Source organism: Furipterus horrens, unplaced genomic scaffold, assembly GCF_987537825.1.
Source record: "Furipterus horrens unplaced genomic scaffold, mFurHor1.1.pri manual_scaffold_16, whole genome shotgun sequence".
Classification (NCBI taxonomy): domain Eukaryota; kingdom Metazoa; phylum Chordata; class Mammalia; order Chiroptera; family Furipteridae; genus Furipterus; species Furipterus horrens.
The window spans coordinates 11,674,208-11,696,052 of NW_028327186.1; positions in this window are offsets into that span (position 1 = coordinate 11,674,208).

Below are 21,845 nucleotides of genomic sequence, written 5' to 3' on the forward strand. Positions count from 1 at the left end.
CCTGCTGCGGTCGCGGGAGTCCCGGCCCCCGCGGTCCCGCGTCCCCAGGGCGGGGGGCTCGCTCTCTCCACCCCCCGTGACGTCCGATCCGCAGCTCCCTGATGGGGGGCCGAGGACAGAAGGACAGGAGATGCCCCAAGCCCCCCAGGCGAGCGAGGCCCCGGGAGCCGGCGGAGATGGGCCGCAGCTGCGGCAGCACGAACGCGGCTCCCTAAAGGGGTCCTGGCGCGAGGCGGCCCTCGGAGGCTCCCTCCCGCTTCAGCCCACCCCGCCACCCTGCTGCCGGTGGAGACCTTGGGTGAGGGGCCAAACCTTGCACAGCCTGAGATTGCGGGGGGATGGGAGGTGGGAGGCAGAAGGAGCGAGTTGCAGTCTGTCCGGGGGTGCCGGCCTCCGGGAGGAAGAGGAGGGAAAGGAGAGAAGGGGGTGCCTCTGGGAGAGAGTGGGCATCCGGGGGGCTTCGTGGGGTCCCCAGGGCCTGGCTGCCTGTCCCCAGGTGGGACACATACAGGGCGTCTAGCCAGGCGACTTGTCTGAGGTCGCACCCTTAGCCTTACAGGTGTTGGGAAGTTATTTTTTTCACGTGGCTGAAGGAGCTCTGCTTTGTGAATTCCAAACCCCAAAGGCTTCCCTTCCATTTAGCTGCTGCCAACACCCTTTGGCTCCTCCTCTTTTCTCTGCCTCTTGGAGCTCAGTGCATCATCCTTCAAGGCCCTTCTCAAACGTCACCGCTTCCCTGAAGCCTTCCCTGATCCTCTGCCCACTCCATTTCATGTGCTTTAAAAATAATAATGTTAATTGACTTTTTTTTTTTTTTTTTTTTTTTGAGAGAGAGGAAGCGAGAAAGGGAGACATTGATTTGTATTCCCACCTGCTCACGCATTCACAGGTTGATTCCCGAATGTGTCCCGACTAGGCTGGGACCTGCGAGCTTGGCGCCTCCGGATGTTGCTCTAACCACCTGAGCTACCCCGCCAGGGTCACTGCGTGTGCTTTTGCCCTCTGCTGACTCCCTGAGCACTTGCATCTGCCTCTCGTAGGGTGCCGATTGCATTCTGTAGCCTAATTCTGACGCGTCCTCGTCTTCACCTCTTTGGGCACCACTCATCTTGTGGCTTCTGTGCTCTGGGTTGCAGCAGACAAAGCTCAGGTGTTGGAGTTAGAATGACCAGGGTGTAGCCGGTTGCCAGCGCTTGGAAACTGGCAGAGAAAGTCAGCTTTCTTGGCCATACTGTCCTGGTCTTTAAAAGTAGGTATGGAACTCTGTCCCTGAACAGGTTGGCATGGCTCAATAAAACAGCCTCTGTTCTGTCAACACGGTTGTCCTCCCTCTTGGCTGCACATAAAACTGATTTTTGGATTTAAATTTATTACCAGAGGAGTTCTTGGTCACAGTATTATCGAGTGGCCACAATAGGCTCATTATAAACACACCAAAATGTCGAAGTCCTCATAAATACCTTTAATCTGTCCTGTTGAAGGTTTTGGTCAGTATCTTTGTGTTCATTGCAAGTGAATTATATTTGTTCTAGTAAAACTTTCCACTAGTAGCAGATATCAGGGCCAATCTGTTTAACTATTGCTGGTTACAAATACAGGAAGATTTTAGCAATGCATTATTTGAAAACATGAAAACAGGCTGTCTCTCCCAACACGCTCTCTTGGGATGGACATTTCTTCAAATATGACAATTTTGACCCACCAAGAGGCCATCGGTAGATCTAGATAAAAATTAGTAATTAATTTGCTGCAGGTTCACTTAGAATCAGGAGCTTGATATTACTAAAGTCAGTCCTTGCATTTATTCCCAGATCTAATGGACTTCGCTGTTACTCCTTGGATGCATGTAAGCAGAAAACGGGATGGAGAAACGACCGCTGTGTATAGAGAAGAATGTGCTACCAGCTGGGTAAAGACCGTCCAGAACACACCTCTGTTCTCTTACTGGTCAGTAATGGGACCTGGGCATGACTTTTCCCTTCTCTGGGCCTCCGCTTCTTCATCTGGCCAACGGGGTCGCCCCGGGGTGCCACCCTGCTCTCCTGGTCCTCACGTTTTGCTTCTGCGTGTCAGCCTTGCTACATTCCTTTTGTGTCAGGTTCCTCGTTTTAACGAGCACTAAAACCAGAATGTCTTATCTAACTTTATGATATCAAGGATTAAAAACATCTTGATTAAAAAGGGGAAAAGTTGAGATGACACAGAATCAGAAAATCACTGGCCTGAGATAAGAGGCTCTGTTCGGCCGCATCGCTGAGTGAGGCCCTTCCCGGAGCGGGGGTGCCGTGACTGCCCAGCCCCGGACCGCGGCATATGCGAGGGGCTGGGCAGGCGGGGGCTGTGTGAGCTGAGAGCCGGTGCCTGTCTGAAGTGGGCGGTTGTTACTCTGCTTGTCATCAGCCAGGAATGTGGGCTCAGTTTTGCCAGGTTTCCTGAGTTTTCAAGAGAAGCTAGAAATACTCTGATACATAAAAGTTGGCAACTAATTCAAATTTTTGATAAATATGGTGCGAGTCAAACAAAATACGTTTGTGAGCTGAATCTGGCCAAGGTGCTGTTCATTTGTACCCTCTGCCTTATATAGCAGTGTCTTCTTGAGGCCTGGGCTCGTGGTATATAGTAGGTGTGTAATAAATGTTTGTAGAGTGGATATCACTCTTGGTGGAAAATGGTTCACAGCCTGCCTGAGCTTTAAAATTAATTTACGAATAGTCACAGGGCGGTAAATGACAGCACAGGGAACACAGTCAATAATATCATAATAACCATGTACGGGGCCAGGTGGGCACTGAAGTATCTGGGGGCGGGGGACACTTGGTTAAGCACATGCCTGCGTAACCACTGTGCCGCACGTCTGAAACTAATAGAGGATAATGCTGAATGTACACTGTAATTGAAAAATTAAACAGTATTAAAAAATAAATAAAAGGAATCCTCAAAAGCCACTCAGAGACTAGTAACAAACTTTTGGCGTTAGATTCAGAGCCCACTGATGGGCTGGTAAACTTTTCCACCCTGGTGAGACTCCCCGGAGTTGTGAATAATTCTGTGAAATACAGAAGAGCCTCTCCTTGGGAACTTAACTCTCACAAGAGATTTTTTTCCCCAGTGGGGACGAAAGAGCTTGAAAAAAAAAATTAAATAAAAATGTATTTTGAAACACGGGATCATTGTATTAAAAAGGAAAAGATACCTTTGGCTGTAGAAGTTTGGGGCTAAGGATGGGAAGAGCATTTCACAGCAGGGCAGGTGGGTAGCTGACTCTCACCTGAGCCCGGCAGGGGCCGGGGGCGGAGCCTGCCCCGGGGCTGTTGGCAGGAAGACTGTCCCAGAGCCAGCGGGCAGGGGCAGGGCTTTTGACAGGACAGGGTGGGTAGAGACGGCTGCCCTGCCAGAGGCCTTCTGAGGTGGCCTCGCCTGAGTCCTCCACATTCCTTTGAGGACAATGTCAGGAAACACCAGGAGACAAGAGTCACATTTGCTCCGTCACCTTCCAGCCCAGACACAGACACCTGGTGGTGGCAGGTCTGGGCACATCTGCAGCTCAGCTAGGCATTGGAGCCTGACTAAGCAGCATTTGGGCCAAGCTGCACCCCCCCTGCCGCTGCCCCCACCCCCGCCGCCACCGCCGCCACCACCACCACACACACAGCTGCCTGCGAGGGGCCAGCCAGCCTGCCACAGGCCTGGCCCAGGTGTCCCAGCTTCTTCTCTCCAGCCCCAGGGCTGTTCCCTGTTGAGAGAGAGGGGATGAGGCCATTCCAAAGGTAGCATAGGTTTTGGTGGCAGAAACCTGTTCCTGTTCTTCCACTTCTGACCCAAAGCCAGGGGTTAAAGAGACAAAAGTGCCTGCAGATCCTGCTGCACAGAGGGGAGGGCAATGGGCCTGGCGTTCTGGGTTTGGGCAGCCAAGATTGCCGAAGTGAAGGCGGGGGTGTCTGAGGAAGACTGATTGCTACAATTGTAAATTCCAAACTGAAAACAAACCCAGACCTGATTGTAAATTCTTCCCTGGATACGCCGGCCGGTGATGTCGCATGCGAGCGTCCGTAACAGGTACCCTCTTTTCAGTATGGACACGTTGAAAGCTTAGGATGGTTCTTTCAGATGGCGCGCTTAGAGGAAACATGGCAAGTGTGGCTACCATCGTTCTGATGGGTCTGAGGTGTGTGCAGTTAGCTTCTCACGTACTCTGCCCTCCGTGGCCTTGACACAATCAGTGACATCGGTTGTTTAGAGAGGGCCGTGCACTGCCTTCCTAAGAGCTCATTCTCTCGTCACCAAGGCAGTGGGAGGGAAATGTGACAGGTGGACGCCTCCCCGGCCGCTTTATTTAGTACAATTATCTCTCTCAAGCCAAGGAACCCGATTTCTAATGAAAGTGTAGAAGAAACATTTAGGGGTTGAAAATCTCTCAGACTGGCACTTTGCATATCAAGTTGAGTTTTATGAAGACAGGACGGGCTCCGCTTTGGTACCTACGGGGAGGCTGGTGAACCCACATCCGCAGACAACTTTTAAGGCTCGTACCTTGGAACATGGCGTCTTCTGCAGATTTAATGGCCCATTATCCAAGGTGAAGCGGAGACTATTTGGGTTACTATTACTGGGAAGTCTGAATTAGATCATGTTGCCTTTGGAAATTGGCAAGAAAGGGTTAGGGAAGGTGGGGTATAGGATGAATTTAAAATCATTATCAATTAATAACTGGTACCAAACTTTAAAAGCATTGCATGGGGGGGGGTGTTCACTGTATTCCTAGGAGGAAGGAGAGCTATGAAAAAACAAAGTTACCCATTTTACATTTTTGAATAAGTAAAACCACCTTTAAATGTCTGAGGCAGAAAAGAGGAAATACATTCCTTTTTACAGAGCTTATCTCTGGTATCGAATAAAAATTACTTAGTAATCCAGAGTTTACGAATCCAGAAGGGTCCCAGCAGACGTGGTGCCGTGACAGTCCCCTCCAATTCCAATTCGGTCCTTCCCCAGCATGGAGCAGCCACCTCCTCTGGGTAGGGGACCAACCCCAGTCCCACAGGTGACTGGTTCAGGTAACCTGTGCTCAAAACAATCAGCACCAAGGTGTTTTCGTGGCTATGGGGATTGGTTCCAGGGCGATCCAATCAGCTGAGAGCTCAGGACTTCCGATCGTTGGACTTCTCAAAACAGTTGCTGTGACAGATTAAGTCCTTCTGCCCTTGTTGTGCGGAAGGAAAGACAGAATCCCCGTTATTGCTGGCGGCCATTGGTGAATAGAAGAGGAAAACAGGAAGAATTGTAGGGAAATTCCGCTGAAGCTTTAAAAACCATGCCTGGAGCCTTTGGCCTCTTTGGATTTGTACACGATTCAGTCGCTTTTATCATTTATACAAATTTGAGGTTGTTTTTCTTATTTTCAATAGAAAGAGTCTCAACTGATACAGAAACTTGCATTCAGTTTTACTGGAGGATTATTCTGGGCTGAAAGATAAATGGAATACCAAGTGCCCTCAGTCATGACAGTCCAGTTAAAGCATGTGGGTGCTTTAGTCATGATTTTCTCCTTGACCTTAAGTAAAATAATGTCCACAGTGCACTGACCACATACTTTAATTTTCGAAGAGATTTTCTTCATTGGCCTTTGAGGTTTTGGAGGGAAGGGACTGTTGATTTTGACTGAATTAAGCACAGGGCTCTTCTCTGTACACAGGAAGCACTTCCTAAATATGGGCATTACCCATATGTGAATAAATGGAGAGATTTAAAAACACGTTTTTGATTTGTAGCATCTTAAAAGTATCCTCTCATCAATGGCATAATTGAAGACTTCTAAAAATGTAATTGCTAACTACCCTTGGAAATCCACTTTGTCAACTGGTGGCTTCCAACACCTTCTCCCCGACACCGAATCAGTTCTGATACCAACGTTTCCCAGAGGTGCAGCTTTTCATCTTCAAATTACAACACAAGTTTTAACAGGCCAGTTCTGTCTGTCACCGGGAGTTCAGCAATTAACAAAATGCCCAGCACTAATGGTTTAAAGCTAGCAAGAGACATTCTGCAAGAAACAGCCCTGAAGGAACGCAGTTAAGGAGCCCGCCCCACGCTCCGCGGGGTGCTCCATCGGAGCCCCGTCGCTGAAGTTCAAATCTAAGATTGCCAAAGCCAGGCCTAAAGCAAGCCCTGGGCAATAGATCCGACGTGTTAACAAAATCCAGCGACCTCGTGACTATCCATCCCAGGGTCACACACCTCGGAACTTCCTTCCCAGCTGCGGGTGTGTGGCAGCCACACGCTGGAATAAAAGCTAGTGGTTTACTTGGGCGTCTGCAGCGGGGCGCGCAACAGCCAGTAAGTCACCTGCCAGGCAGGCCCGTGGTGACAACTCCGCTTTGTTCTGTGGGAGAGCGAGAAGCTGAGTGGGGACATGACTCGCTCTCCGTGAGTGTTGGGGAAGGAAGGTCCGCACATTCAAAGAGGAGAGTGTTCCCTTTATCTGAGGTGGCTGCCAAGTCTTAAATAGGAAAACGTGTAGGTTACTTGAGTAAAGAGAAGGCCCTGACATTTCAAAGATAACTTGACCGAAGGAAAGAAAAAAGAGGGACTGGGTTATTTGGCAGAGACGGACGTTTCGCCCTGGCAAGGTGACCTTTTTTTAGAACGTCGGTGGCCTCAGATCCTGACAGAGCGTCGGCACACATCCTCACACTTGCGTGGCAGCGGAGCAGGCTTTCTGCCTGAGCCCCCCCTCTCACTTTCTCTCTCAGGACACCCCTAATGGGTTGCAGATGTCCCGCTCGGTGAGAAGCACGTTTCAGATACATCTGCCCTTCTGGCTTTTATGCAGAAAACACCTGCAAATCTTTATCTTTGGTCAGATTTACCACACATTTGAGGCTTTGAAATTTGGGTCCAGTGGGAAAGAGGAGCATGTCAGCACCCTCCTTTCCAGTTGGAGCCCATGACGGACAATAGCCTTTGGGGGAGACGGTTTCATTTTTCTTTCAGGATGATAGTCAGGAAGGCTCAGACCTGCTCGGCTGAAGGCTAATTAATTTCTTTAATCCTATGGAGTCTGTGGAAAAATCCGTGGTGACTCTGGGTGGACAGCTATGGTGTGTGTGTGTGTGCTCTTCTTTCTGACTTTCTGAGTTTTAACAAAGAAGATGGGATCGCAGCACCAGGAGACAGAACGATGAAACGCTGGCAAACCGGCATGGGTATGGTTACCGGAGCGGCTTCCTTGGGTATACCTTGGAAATGCATCTGATGTGTTTCCAATAAGTGAGTAAACCCCTCTAGGCTGCAAAGAAAGATTTTTTTTTTTTAAACCACTCCCTGTATTCATTCAACTTTGGGATATTCCTCCCAGCACCCAAGGAATGACAAATGCCATTTAAATAGTTTAGAGATAATAAAATAATGAAATCATCCGTCCCCTCCGGGAGAGCAGGGAAGGAAGGTCGCATTCAGTGTGCTCTGTGAGTGCGTAGGACGCTTCGGCTGTCTGGAATCTGGCGTGTCACTCTGAGCAATGCGTTACACCTCGGGAGCCACAGTTTTCCCATCTGTGAGGTGAGGGAGGTGGATTAAAGTCATCTGTTTACTGCACAAATAGTTGGTAATACTGAGTGCTTTCTGTGACTCCGGCAGCGCACGGAGGCCGAGGGCACAGCAGACCCAGCCTCTGTTCTGGCGACCCGCCCCTGCTGTCACTTCCTGGTCACGTCCTGACATTCACGGCGGAGAGTAGATTGGCTTAGAACTTTCCACCCCACCTGGGTCTTCATTAGTTCCTGGATTTAAATGTCCACATGGTATGCCCATCCAAGAACGTAGCCAAGCAAGAGGCGTTAACGGGTCTTCCTTTTTCCCACATCTTTATTCACCCTTTGATCCTATAGAGACCTCCAGGTTCCTCGCCCCTCTGTTCCTCTCTCAGTCCCCTCCTGGCCTCTCCTTCTTACCTATGGAGTCAGAACCCCGTTTCCATTATTCAAATCACTCTCTCCAGGAACCCACAATTCCCTGGCACCGCTGTCCTTCTGTAGCACCCAATGACCGGTTCTAAACCGGGATCAATGCCATCACCAGCCTCCTCAGCTTCAACATGCAGACTGAGTGTTGACAGAGAAGCAACGTCACGATGGGGTTGGTGTGACCACTAATTCCAAGTCTCTCCCCGAGTGCCTCGTTTCCAGGGATGTCTTTTCCTTTTTATGTCCCTCAGTGATTTCACCAAAATATGTGCACACCGAGTTTTAATCTCTCTTCCCAGTCTCAGAGGGTGGTGCTCCTCCTTCCCCCACCAAGCACAGCCCCCTGGGATCCGATTAGTAATCATCTCTCTTCCTTGTATCTTCAGAGTCTCCCTTTCATCTAGTTCTTTGGGGCTCAGCCTGTAAACATTTTAAACTCTGTCCTGTATTAAGGTCGGGGGTGACACCCTTATAGTGGACTGTTATATTAAACTTTTTAATTTATTGATTTGAGAGAGAGAGAGAAACATTTATTTATGTACTCACTGGTTGATTCTTGTATGTGCCCTAGTGGGGGATTGAAGCCATGACCATGGCATATTGGGATGATGTTCTAACCAACTGAGTTACCTGCCAGGGCTGTAATAGTTTTTTCTAAGCTTGCTGGCTTCCACTGATCTGCTCCCATCTCCTCTGTCTGAATAGCCTCACCCACGGAGGTGGAACACCGCGCCCCATACCTCCCTTTGGCTAATTCCCACTCTTCCTTTAGACTTAAGTGAAGCGCGCTATCCTCCAAGAAGTCTTTCCCGAGAGCGCCATGTTCTCCCCTTCCACGCTGGGCTAGATGTCCCCACTCCTTGCTGTACCCCGAGAATAAGTTACATTCTCATTTAATACATTTTAATTGTTCTTTTATGCATCCCTTTCCATTAGACTCTGAGCTCCGTGGCGGCAAGGACCATATCTGCTAATGTAGTATGTCCCCACGTTTTCACAGTCGATGGGCATGTTTATTTTGTGAAGTCAATCGGTAGCTTTTCCCCAGGGCTCTGGAAAAGTTTTTCTAACATGGAAATTATCTGTTTCTCTAAGTTTTGAGAGCATTCACCTATATATTCACTTTTTTCCTAATGCCTGGTAGGGGCGGAGTTTTTGTAATTTTTTCGTATTCATTTTCTTCTACTATTTTCAAATTTTCTGTGTCTCCTACTTTTAACTTTTAAATTTATTTTCAGGGAGAAATGTCCATCTAATTACTGTTTTAAAACTCAGTAACATAATTGTGCTATTCCTATGTCAGTTTTTTGAGTTCTAATTTATTTTAATTAGATTTGCTACTGTATAGTCTATTTGTTTCTTCAGCAAGCCTTTATCATTTCCTTACTCTTATTTTCCTTAGGATTGCTTTTGGGTTCTACTTCTACAAATTTAAGTTGAATGCTAAATTATTTTCAAAAAATTATTTCACGCTATAGATTCAACTGTAAGTATATCACTAGCCACAGTTTCTATGATTTCTTATATAATATTTACATAACCATTTTTCTCAATCATCTCATATTATTACTTTTCTTTGAGTCAGATGTTATATAAGGCTTTTCAATTTATTAATGACTTTTTTGTCTTCAACTCTGTGATTTCTCACTTTACTACACTATGAACAGAGCACATAGCTAATATAATTTCTACTCCTTTAAATTTATTGAGAAATATCCATGTGAGAGAGAAACATCGATTGGTTGCCTTCTTGTACGCGCCACAACCAGGGCTTGAACCTGCAATCTGGGTATGTGTCCTGACCGGGAATAGAACTCAGGACCTTTTGGTCTACGGGATGATACTCCAGCCAACTGAGCCACACCTGGCAAGGCTAACACTGACTCTTTTAGAAGAGAGCTATGAGGCAAGCTTGATTTTAACTCTTTTATGTGACCTTTCCCCCTTCCCCAACTTAACGATCATCTTGTAATTATATTTTTCCCTTGAGGTTTAAGAATTCATCAGGATATTGTTTCCTTTTTATTGATCTTATTTGGGATAAAGTAGGTCTAATTGATTTACAATTTTAGTCCCCTCCATGCCCCCCACCGCAGATTCTGGGAACTTTAGTAATTAATTCTTAACCAGATGCTCCTTCTTCAGCAGGACTGGTGTAGTCAGTTTGGCTGTCGGATCAGCATCCTGTCCTTCCTATCTCTTGTCTTCTTCTGCTTCATTTAAAATATTTTATATGGATTTCTTGAGCATTTGGTATATCATCCTCAACATTATCATCTATTTGGATGAATACATTTTCTGTAGTACTCACTCTGCTTTTATTGCTTTTAATGAAGACCCGATTTCTGCTCTTAAGGGTATCGTTTTGTGGCATGGTCTTTTTACACAGACTTGTTCATTGATTGACACCATGGATTCCTTTATCTCCTTGGAAATATAAAGCAGCTTTATTCTCCATTTAACCTCCTTGAGAAGGAAGATGTTCCTTTGGGATCTTACATGGTGTTTAGTGCTGTAGAATTTTTTTCATAGGTCCCATGTTCCTTTCTCCTTTGGGTTTGAGATTTCTAAAAGTCCTTGCCATGTTTGTCTGGAAGACTTGAGGGACTGGATTGCTTAAAAAACCTACATCCCATGATTCATTAGAGCATGGAGAGTTCTCCCTGGGCCTAGTGCCAAATGTTCAATCAGAAGCTTGCCAACGACTCCCTTAGGAGGTTTCTGGATCTGAACCTGAAGACTGGACCAGGAATAGCTGCAGGTTAGCTAACCTAAATCTTTCTTGGACTATCTCATTGCGCATAAATCAGTCAGCAGGTGCAGGTCACTCATCCCTCCCTCTGCTGAATGGCTGAACAAACACAATCTCAGCAGATCACGTTCTTCCTTATCAAAGCTGGGGAGTTCTTTGTTTCTGCCCATGTTTCAACATTTGGTTTATGTCTTATGCATCTGCAGGTAACTCCTGGCCCAAATGCATACTCTAAAGGTATAACTTAACAATATACCGTTCCCTGTTTTGGGCAGTCTTTGCACCCACTTCTCTTCGGGTTCACTTTCTTTTTGCTGAAGTAAATCCTTTGGTAGTTTTTTCAGTGAGGATCCGTGAGTGGAAAATGCCCATAGAGTTTGTAAACCTGAAAAAGACTTGAGTTTGCTCTCTCACTCGTGAAGGATAGTGTAGCTGGGTGAGGATCCCAGCTGATGATTTTTTCCTTCAGCACATTGGTGACGTTATTACATTAGAACCCTTTGGCTTTTGATATTATTGATGAGCGGTGTAATTATCGTTTTGTAACAGGTAATCTGTCTTTAGCTTTAATTTTTTTGTCTTCCTCCTTGATTTTCTGTAGTTTCATAACGATGTGTCCAGGAAGGATTTATTTTCAGTTATCCTGCTTAGTATTTGGAACATTTTTTTTGGTATGAACAAAAATTCTTGCCAACATTTCTTCCACTATTGCTTTCCCGTGTTTTCTCTAGCCTCTTATTCCAAACTACGATTAGGCACGTTAGAAACTCTCTATCCATCACCTGGAGTTCTAAACTGTTCTTTCTTATTTATCTGTATCTGTCTGTGCTCTGTTCTGGGGATGTTCCTGGTACTCTCTCTAAATTTTCTTCTCTTCATTTTGTGTCTAATATGTACATTAATATACTTTTCAATTCTAAGTTTTATTGTAAGTTCTTTTTAATATTCCCATTCTTATTTCCTTCCTGCCTGTTTCGTTTCATAACTTTTTATTATTTTATGGGTGTTATTCATTCATTTATCTCTCTGAAGATCCTGAAGACATCATTTTAAAGTCGTTTTCAGACAGCTCTGTTATTGTTATTTCATCTGGCATGAATTTATCTACTCTTGACTTAAGACTTAATGCAAGAGTGGGGACCAGATCTAGGGTCATCGTATGTAACATAGACTAAGTTGGGGCTCCCCTACTCATGAAAGAAGCCTGAAAAAAAAAAAAAAAAAAAACGCTAAGGGTGCCACCTGCACCCATGGCTCTTAAAAAAGCCACATAGCCATGGAGCTGGGAGAAACTCCACCTTGTATCCAGGACCCGAGAGCAGCCATCTTGTCCTTAGTGTTTGGAACTCTGTTTTGCAGTGATGCTGGCTTTGGCTCACCGCCTCCCAGGGGTATTTTTGAACCCATACACTCTGCGTACCACACATAAGCTTGCATTTCTGATCAGTTTATGACCCGTGGAGGCGCTTATTTTCCTTCTGAGCATGGCTGTGTATTTTTAGGGTTCTGTTTTTACATTGTATTTATCATTGTCGTGTGAAGAGACAGAGAGGGGCTGAACGAATGAACTGAACTTAATTTTGACTAAGACCTTTCTTTCCTTAAATTTTTAAACTGATTTGAGAGAGAGAGAGAGAGAGAGAGAGATTTGTTGTTCCACTTATGCGTTCATTGGTGGTGTCTTGTGTCTGCCCTGACCGGCATCAAACCTGCACACGTGGCTTATCGGGATACCACTCTAACCTACGGGGCTACCCGATCAAGGTAACCAGGGCCTTTCAAATGTATACATTTGACCCTTGAACAACCTGGGGTACCGGGCACCGACCCCATGCAGTCAAAAATCCACATATAACTTTGACTCCCCCATAACGTGATTGTCGCTCAGTATTCACGGACACCACAATCCACAGGCGCTCAGGTCCCTTATATAAAATGGTACAGACCGATGCAAAGAGTCGGCCCTCTGCATGTGCGGATTTCCGACCAGATTGATAACAGGACAGGTATTATTGAGAAAGATACCCATGTAAGGAGGCCCACGCAGTCCAAACCGTGTTGTTCGACGGCCCCCAGCAATTTGTATTGGAAGTTCGGTATCAATTTTATATCTTCAGTGTCTCTACGGTCTCCCTGGAGGAAGTGGCATTGAGGCCAGGACCTAAGGGATGAATGAAGTTCACCATGAAAGGCTGTGGAAGGCCGGGGCTGAAAGGGCTTCCAGACTCGGAATAGGTTAAGCGGCCACCACCCAGCCTTCATCAAATCATGTGTGGGTTTCTGCAGTCAGCGCGCTTCCTGCTTTCGGTCTCTTTCCAGCTACACGCTGATGCAGGTTAATTTTTCTAGAACACCACCAGGGCCGTCACCCTCCCACCTCTTGGTTAATCCTTCCAGAACTTGCTGTTTGTTTGTTTTACTTGCTGAATAAGCCCCTGCCTCGCACTTAAGGCCCTCTCCACCTGGCCCACCTGGCTCTCCAGCCTCACACTTCCGTTCTGCCGCCGGTGAACTCTGGCACCAGGCCTATCCCTCTGTCTTTGTTAGTGGGCTTGTTAGTTCCCTCCTCAGCGCCTTGGCTTCTGTCCCCCCTGGCTGGTCCCTTCTGTTCCTTCAATGACCCCCTCGACTCCTTCCACTCCTCAGGGATCCTTCCCGTTCTGGATTCTGTCCCATGTCATTGAGCGTTTGCTCTCCTGTCCTTTAACGTCACCCCGCTCCCCCGTCCCCCGCCTCCGCACACGTCACCCGGGAATGGAGCCTTACTCATGTCCCTAGTGCTTACTGCCACGTCCAGGGGGCCAGCAACACTCCTTGGTGCGCGGACAGTCATCCCTAATAATTAGTCCTGTGGTCAGCAGCTTATCACCAGCCGGGGGGAGCCGGCGCCCCGAGGCTGATGCGGACCAGGGCAGCAGCCTGTTTTCCCTCAGCGCCGGGCCGGAGCCCACCTCCGGCTCCGTTCCATCGACTCCTGACATTCTTGAGCTGAACAGCTCCCGACCAGGCCCTCCAGATGCTTAACAGGATTATCTGCCCCACAGCACGGCCCTCCCGGGGGAGCGACTTCCCCCGGGGACGCAGGGGCCGTGAGAGCACAAAGGCACATACTTGGGAGAGGCCAGGCAGGGGACACACCGGCAGGGGTGACGCTGGCGAGGGCGGTGGAGCCAGGTGTGGCCCTGCACTCGTTGGAAGCAAGGCGAGCGTTTTAACGCAGGAGCAAAGCCTCTCTTTGCACCGCCACTCACTGCCTAACTATTCAATTGGCAGAAGCAGGCGCCACCGTCACGGGCTGGGGAGAAGTGGAGGCGGAGAGCAGGGAGGTGCAGGGGTTGAGAAATCCACCTGGGTGCCATCAGTCTTGCCAGAGTAAACAGAGCTGACAGGAGTGCTTGCCGGCAGCCTGGTACAGGTTAGGGGGGGTCACAGAAATGGCCTGGTGACCCGCCTGCCTGAAGGTAGAGACGCTCTGGAATCTGTCACAAAGGACAGAGCTGAAAGCTCATTCCTTGCAGAATGAACTCAGTTCCTGGCATTCCACACGGCGGGGAGTGCACGCACTTTTAATGTGGCTTCAGTGTAAACCTGGGCTGGGATCAAATGCACACATTTAAAGTAAAACAAACTGCATAGATCCCCCACCCCGCAAAGTAGGACCCGTTGTTATAGATGCCACTAGCAATAAAAAATAATAATATTTAAAAGCTCTCAGTTTCCTTGAGGGTGTAGAAAGAATAGCTGGATTCCTAGGGAGAACCTGCCACTTAATTCTCCGGAATTCTGCAACACAACAGCAGACTCTAGCTTGAGCAATGATCCTTTAGTAAAATCCTATTTAATGCAAGATAGAAATCTCCCTTCATGAGGACAAAATACCCATCCCTGGTTGGGTGGCCCAGTTGGAGCGTCATCATGGACCGAAAGGTTGTGGGTTCGATCCCTGGTCGGGGTGCACACGGGGGGGGGCAACTGATGGCTGTTTTTCTTTCATGTGGATGTTTCTTTCTCTCTCCTCCCTCCCTCCCTTTCTCTCTAAAAGCAATAAACATATTCTCAGGTGAGGATTAAAAAAATAATATTAAAAACAGAAAAAAAAACCCAAGCACTCAATTCTTTTTTGGGAGTGCACCGGGGGAGGTGACAGCCTCAGCCGTCAGCACACTTCAAAGGACTCTTCCCCAAGCCACACAAAGAGGTGGAGACATTGTGACTAGAAGAGCCAGAATAACCCAGAAGGAGTTTTCAGGTCGGAGGTTTGGTCTTCCCTTCAGCAGGCCCGGGGGGGCTGTTGTGTGTGTGCCTGGAATGTGCCCGCGTGGACAGCAGCCCCCCAAACATTCAAAGTCACTGCCGTGGCCCTGTCGCTCAGAAGACACACAAATGGTTCCTTGTGCGGCTGAGGAAAAACAGTCGCCGCCTCAACCTGCCTGTGCCCTCCCAGACGTCCCGCTGCGTTGTCCTGTGACCTTGGGCAAGTCACTTCACCAGCCTGGGTCTTGTTTCTTCGCCTATAAAACCAAGACAGTAAAACCCTGCTGCCTTCGGGGCATTCCTGGCACTAATGAAGGCTCATAAAGCGCTTTGAGATCCTTCGGATGAAAGTGTCTTCAGAACAGTAAAGGCTGATTATTACGCTTCCACCATGACATTCCCATGAAAACCTCGGTCAGGCCCTCACCCCACGTCTCAGTGAAGATTTAATAGCAGCGGGTGGTAAGAAGTTCTGAAAGGACGGAGACCTCCATTACGGAGACAGAATACGTTGCAGCGGACTCGTGTATTAAGGGCTATTATCATGAATAATTAAGGCCAGGTTCTACTTACAGATTAATGAACCGAGCGTATATTGTGATGCAGTGAGCTTCCACTGTGGCTTCCCCCAGCCGGCTAACGTCACAAAATGTATCGATTCTCGGGGGATCCTCCAGTTCACATGGGTTGTCGGGTTTCACTTCACACAATGGGTGGGCGGTGTGAGCTTCCGGGGGGTTCTTCTCTACTGTAAGAAATAAACCCAGTTAGTAACAAAAGAAGACAGTTCACCAACAATAAGGCAGGGCCGAGCTGCACGAGGCCCCTAAGTTTGTGACTCATCTTGAACACCATCTTCCAGCGTAAAAATACTGAAGCATATCAAAGTCACGTACTCGGCTCCGGGCTCCCACGCGTGCACCCGGAAAGGGGAAGGCAGGCGCACGTAGACATTGCGGCTGCTCTCGGACAAGAACGCTCCTTCTAAGGATGCATCCGCTTTGGAAGGGGGAACGATAATTAGGTCAGATAAAAGCCTTTGGATAACGCACGAAGTTTGAATATTAAGAATTCATAATTTCTTAATTGAACAGCATTAAAAAGATGCCCAGAGTAAGGGGAGGGTGTGGATTTTAAAAAGACATGGCACCGCGGCAGGGTGGCTTGGTGGGTTGGAGCGTCGTCCCGTGCACCGAGAGGTTGTGGGTTTTTTTGTTTTTTTGTTTTTGTTTTAAATAATTTGTTTGTTTTTAGAGAAAGGGGAAAAGGAGAAAGAGAGGGAGAGAAACATCACTGTGTGGTTGCCTCTCACTCGCGTCCCCAACTGGGAACCTGACGTACAACCTAGTCATGTGCCCTGACTGGGAATCGAACCAGCGACACTTGGCTCGCAGGTCGGTGCTCAATCCACTGAGCCACAGCAGCCAGGGAGATTGTGGGTTTGATTCCCAGTCATGGCGCGTACGGGAGGCAACCTATTGATGTTTCTCTCTCTCTCTCTCCCTCCACCCCCCCAAAATCAGTGCACATGTCCTCGGGTGAGCATTTAAAAAATAAAGATAAATAAAAGCCATGGCTAAGAGGCATGACGGACACTAATGTGTCTATGTTCATTAGTGGGGTGACTTAGATGAACTGTCCCAAGATGATTTGAAGCCAATATCCAAAGTATTAGTGTTTACATTGTGTGGAACAGTAGCACCTTGGTGATGTTTTCTATAGTTTTAAAATAATGCTGCCATTGGAATTAGCCGGTGTCGGGTGGGCAGCAACACCCGCGTGTGCCTGTGACTGTATATTGTGGGGGAAAAGAACAGATTGCTTTCTGCTGGCGATAAGGGCCCTTTCAGATTTCTGGAACGCTCTTTGAAAAGGGGAAGGGACTGGGTACCAGATAAAGGGTGTTAGTTACTGCTGCAGCAAGCTCTGTGTTTGCAGCCAGGACACTCGTCTGCAACTCACTGGAAGGGGCCAAATACTGCAAAAATAATGAAGGCCGTCCGGGACCGTCGGGTTTACAGATAAGCAGGACAAACTGTCTTTCAGGGGAATCTGCTGCTCGTGTCCTGGCCCGAGCTGTGTTTTCTGAACATGCGCCGCGCTGTGGTGCGCCCCTGCCTTTGCTCAGAAGGTACCTCCGCCCGCCCACCCCCTCTCTGCCTCGGAAACTCCTACTCATCCTTCGCGGGCTCTGCGGGGACTTCCTTGGTGTTTCCAAGCAGAGATGGCTGCTTCCCTCCGGTTGCGCTCACCCTCCATTTACTCTCCTTCGGCTGTGCAACCAGCGCTCCCCAGTGCAAATATTTTAGTGTGTATTTCCCCTCCAGCCCAGCTTTCAGGCCCGGGGACCGTAGCTTCGTCACCTCTGCTGTGGGTCTAGCAACAAGGGGTGGTAGGACAGAGTGCCAGTGTCTAATGCAGGTCCATTGACTCTAAATTCAAACGTCTGCCAATCCCCGCGACAAAGGCACTGACCAATCAGAGCACATGCTGGCTGTAAATAATCATAAGGGCCAGGTAACTCGGTTGGCTAGAGCATTGTCTCGATTTGCCAAGGTTGTGGGTTCAATCCCCAGGCAGGGCACATATAAGAATCAACCAATGAGTGTGTAAATAAGTAGAACAACAAACTGATGTCTCTCCCTTCCTCTCCCTTTCTTTTATCTCTAAAAATCAATTAAAAAAACAATCATTCAGGCTGTTCTGGAATAGACCCCTCCACAAGCTGTAGGACAGGAGCTGAACGGGCATTAAAATAAACTCAGCCGTCGCCTGAGTCACAACACGGGGCGTGTACCTGGGGCCAGGTATCCCCATTTGCCCACCTGTAAGATCGGAGAGGAATACCTTCTTCACGGTGCCACCGTATGTGTAAGATGAGGAATCAGATGAGAAGGTGCCCCACCCCAACACAAGTCGACTGACTCTGAATGTGCCTGCGACCCCATCACCAGCTACTAGAAGCTCTAGAAAAGTGGCCCTCATTCATCATCTCTAAAGGGATCATTATGTCCCATGTCACCAGGGATCCTTTGGGGAGTTTGGCCTGGAGCCCCTTCAGAGGAGGTCAGATGCAGGGGTCTGCATGAGGTGATGCTTCACCTGAGCAGGTGGCCTAGCCTCAGTTAAAACTGCTGCCTAGCCAGCACCACTGAAGAATTAAATCAGGAACTCTGGGGACGGGACTCAGACATGGCTATTTTTGAAAACTCCCTTGATTCATTCCATTGGGCAGTCAAGTTTGAGAACCAGAGACTAAGGTATAGGGGTTGCAGACCGAGATGCACACAGAGGCCTGGCTGGTCACAGGGACAAGCCAGAGGGAGACAGCTGGGAGTAGTGAGGACTGCGGTAAACTAGAAAGCACATGTCCTATTTACAGATTTCCAGCTTCTCAAAAATGAATGCAGTGCTCCAGCCAAATGAAACACAGCTGTGAGCTGGAGCTGGCCCGTGGGACATGGGCTTGCACACCCCGCCTGCACCGCGCGGGCTCGAGAGGCCACCGAGCGCTCCCAGCACAGGTCGCGGCCAGGCCTCAGGAAGCGCGCTTCCCGAGGACTTCCCCTGCATTCCACGGCCTTTTCCCCAGGCGGTGTCTCCCCAGATGCGACTGTTAATTGGCTTCTATTTATTTTACATGCTTTTACGGCTGAGGAGCCTAGAAAATATACGTGAAAGTGCCACCCCAGCACAGGCCTGTGAAGGCTGCATTTCACCCCGGCAGAAAGTGCTTCACGGTGATTGTTGCTGACACAGCTCTTACTGAAGCTATTATACGAGTTCTTCCGTTTAAGGGGAAGGAAGCAGATCAGATCAGCCGCGCTTTTTTTTCACCCCCGGTACAATGGTTGGATGGTCTTCATGACAGATCTCCCTTTCAGGACCATCCTTGCCGTGGGAGGCGTATCTGTCCTGGTAGAAGATGGGGTTGTTTGTCACTGCGGGAGCAGGATGACATTTTTATTTTGAAGCCCCAGGTACAACCTCCCCTGTGTTCCTTTAACGTCCTTTGGGTTCAGAAGTCGTTGACTAAACTGGGTGTGGCCTGGACAAGGCTGAGCAAGTCCCGTAACATTTTCCTCCCAGCTCATCCCCACCCGTTATTAGTAAGTAATTCCCTTACCGCTCCGAAGAAGCCGCGACACGGAAGGGGCAGCCTGGGGCAGGGCGGCCGGGGAGGGTGACCCACACCCCGTCTCCTCCTGCCATCCCTTCTGCACGTCTGTTGTCACTGCAGAGGGAGTTAACAGTAGTGTCTGTTATGTACGATCGGCAGTGTCTGAATTTCTTTCCGGAAACTTACCTATTCTGTATTGGCTCGCTGTTCCTCTATCGGCTGTGCAATTTAATATCTTTCACGAAGGGAACCACTTAGATCAATGACAGGAGAGAAAAGCAATCATAACGGTGTGAGAATAAACCGGCATGCCCGGAATGAGTGAATGAATGAGTGAGTGACGGTCACCCCGGACCATGTTTCTCCTGGGCGGATGGGAGACCTGTGTCATGAGGAAATGTGAAGACCGTGTGTGACTCCATTTTCGGTTTCTTCAGACATTGTTGAGCGCCTGCTCGGTGTCAGTCGCTACCTCTGAACCAGGGAACAAAGATGAGCAGTAAGTTCCTGGCCTCAGGGAGGTCCCCAGAGAGTGGGTGACCTAAGACGCCCCAGTGTGCCCAGGGCCCTGACAGAGGCGGGTACAAGTGCTGTGGGAGCTGAAAAGGAAGTGACTAATCCTGCCCTGGGGCACGGGGAACATCTTAGAGAGGCCAGGACATCAGGGCTGGGTCTCAGAGACACTCCCTTTCCCAGCATGAGCCTGACTCCAAGTTGGGGACCGGGACTGGCCTCGGGGGAAAAGCCCGAGTTGGCCCCATGCCTGGCTCCCCAGCTGCTCTTCTTCTCCAGCGCTGAATGGCCCCTTCTCTCCCGCCTCCCCAGTAGGCCCCGCATCCATCCTCCTCGTCCATCACTCGGGGTACCAAGAGCCCCGGCAAAGAGAGAGCATGTGGGGGCTTGATGATCAGACTCACAAATAAAATGGTGGGGACGTAAGAAAAGGCAGGAGTGGAAGCCGGGGCGTAGCAGGGTTTGCAGCCAGGGGTACACGGGCGTGGTCCCGGGAGTGGTCCCGTTCACCAGGTGGGAGCCTTTCATCGCTGAAGTTGTGTGGAATTGTTGGCACATGGAGATAATACGAAACAGACAGACCTTTAGTCGGTTCTGTTGCTGTGGTAAAACCCTCTGCAGAAAACGTGCCCCTTCTTCTGTGCACCCAGGTGGACTCCTCCCGCGCTCCCCCCCCACTTGTCACAGGATAAAACAACTTCCTGAGCACTCAGGAAAAAAACTGAAAATTCAAGACCGTGCGCCACGTCTTGGGGTTGGGAACAGGCTGTGGCTTTCCTCTGGATCTTTCCTCTCTCATACACACCCTTAAATTTTTAAAACGGGTATTGATGTTAGAGAGAGGAAGCGAGGAGAGAAAACATGGAGTTATTGTTTCACGGATTCGTGCATCATTGGTTGTGTCTTGTATGTGCCCTGACCGGGGATCCAACCCGCACGCAGCCTTGGTGGAGCGGGGCAGTGCCTTGTCAGAAATGGCAATTTTCAGGTTTTACCCAGACCTCCGACCCCTGGGGTGGGCCGTGGTGCTAGACATAATCAGATGTTCAAAGTTGGGGATGGGGTAGAAAAGAGGACCTTTTGGGAGGAGGGAACGGAAGGGGAAAAGTTCCAGGAGTTGACATTATTTCTAGATATCCCACGTCATTAAAAATTATTTGAAGAACCTCAGAGATGGGAAAAATAAGTCTTCATTCCAGTCCCCGGTCCCTGCCCCCCACCCCCCCCAAGCCCCTCGTTCCCATTGTTCAGAGGTGTGCATGGACTCCTGGCCAGCGTGGCTCCCTTGGTTGGAGCATCATAAACCGGGAGCTTGTGAGTTCGGCTGTCGGTCAGGGCGCATGGCTGGGTTGCCAGTTCGGTCCCCAGTCAGGGCGCGTACAAGAGACCACCAAGTGGTTTTCCTTCATATCAATGTCTCTCTCCTTTTCTCCCTCCCTTCCCCCTCTCTAAAATCAATGAGCATGTCCTTGGGTGAGGATTAAAAATGAGGGGGCTTGTGTGTAAAGAAAACTCACTCGGATACAGTTTTCTTTTGAACCAAAGCTTTTTTTTTTTTTTTTTTATTTTTTTTATTAAAGACGAGTATGTCTGAAAAGGAGACTTGATTTAGCTTAAAAGATGCCAAACCCATTCCTTCATCCCTGAGCATCAGTTCTCTGTGTAGGTCACTGTCCATCCCCACTGAGGATGCACACGAATGAGGGGGTGACCTGAGACCGACCTGTTCCTGATGATCTTCAATAACCCTGCGGCCCCCCTAGAGCGGATGTGAAATGGTTAAGCAGCAGATTCCTGGGAAGGCTCGCCCCAGGAAGCCGGGTAGAGCCGATGATATCTGCATGGTGGGGGAGACATTTTCAAGTTGTTCTCAGCCTGGAAATAGTTCCCTTAAAAAAACACACAAAAAACACCCCAGATGCTGTGAAGGCTCCCTCGTGGAGGCTGCCGGATGGAGAAGGAGTTCGTAGGCCAGACGTGCACGGCGCAAAGACGCAGCCCTGCTGGAGCCGCGCCGGGCATTCCGCATCCTGTGCGCACACGTCTGCAGCCCCCAGCGCAGACAGGCCTGCGGGGTCTCTGTGACCCGTCCGCTGTGAGCGCGGAGCAGCCACGGCTCCTGGCAGGAGAACAAGGAACACCTTCCCTTACGACGCGTGCGCAGCACAGGACCCAGCAAAGGACATCCGGGTGGCATCAGGGGCAGCAGATGCAGACCCCCATCAGGGGCTGTTCCCTTCTGCCT